Here is a 950-nt window from a genome sequence, read left to right as displayed (position 1 = left end):
AGCAACACACGGCAACGAGCGGGCGTCCGTGACACGATCCAGGGTAATCGAGCGATCCGTTTGTTCGTGGTTGCAAGTATACGAGTGCTTCGAAACGCGCGAATAAATGTGTCGGTCACGGTACAAGACGTGAAGCGGGGGAATACACGGCAAGTGAGTATATTTTTAGTAGCAAGCGCCAAGCGCTAAAGGCAGAGTGGTATAAACGGCGCGCAGTGGCCTGATGAAGCGGCGTATGTGACATCAAATTTCTCTCTCTTGCCACCTCGACGAGACACCGAGACATCTTGCAGACCATCAGCGCGCGGTGAGTATTGCCCCGAACCCTCAACCGATTGATTCGCCATTCCGCAAACAGCCGCTCCCCTGCCCCGCCTCCCTTTCGTCTATGTGTGCCCACCCAATACCATCTCCTCCGCAGGCTGGTGCCATCTCACCACCCCTCCGAATCCACCCGTACTTCGTGCTCGTGTGTCTTCTGCCGCACATAGACACACGTGTACCAACCATTGGATCGTATATTTCTACTCACGATCGTATCGAATCTTTCTCCCTTCTGTCTCTTTATATTCTACATATACACCGATTCTCGTATACGCGCCTATTTTCTTAACCTTTATTTTTCTTTTACTTTAGCTCCGTCTCAAACACCCGTTTCCAATACATCGGTTTCATATAGTATGTTCCTTAACCTTTTTTCCTAACCTTAAATTTCCAGCTGAACTTCCTCTCCCCTGTGCCGCGAGACACATCCGTCGTCTGGACCGGATCGCATGTGCACGGATCGCCGCACAATAGTGACATTACGAAAATTATGTAACCGTTCGTCCGTCCGTTCGCTCGATCCGTCCTTCGTTCCTTCCTCTTGGTTCCTCTTCTCCTTCTTCCTCGACCTACCTACCCCCGGTGCGCGCCTCTCTCACGCTACAACCTTCTCCCACTCCGGCGCG

General features: G+C 51.9%; 1 protein-coding gene across 14 annotated transcripts in view; it reads left to right on the top strand.

Annotated features, from left to right (window-relative positions):
* The window catches only part of LOC100741341 (plasma membrane calcium-transporting ATPase 3), an 87080-nt gene that overhangs the window by 8319 nt on the left and 77811 nt on the right, over positions 1 to 950 (top strand). For 12 of the 14 annotated variants that reach the window (XR_004461682.1, XR_004461680.1, XR_004461681.1 and 9 more), the window contains exon 1: positions 7 to 307. The exons of 1 other annotated variant lie outside the window; for it this stretch is intronic. The gene's annotated coding sequence lies outside the window, so the exon portion shown is untranslated. Of the gene's footprint in view, positions 1 to 6; positions 308 to 950 lie in introns of those variants that run through there. One more of the 14 variants, XM_033320567.1, reaches the window with a different exon arrangement.

Source organism: Bombus impatiens, unplaced genomic scaffold (genome assembly GCF_000188095.3).
Source record: "Bombus impatiens unplaced genomic scaffold, BIMP_2.2 scf_0320, whole genome shotgun sequence".
NCBI lineage: Eukaryota > Metazoa > Arthropoda > Insecta > Hymenoptera > Apidae > Bombus > Bombus impatiens.
This window is presented reverse-complemented; position numbering and strand designations above follow the sequence as displayed.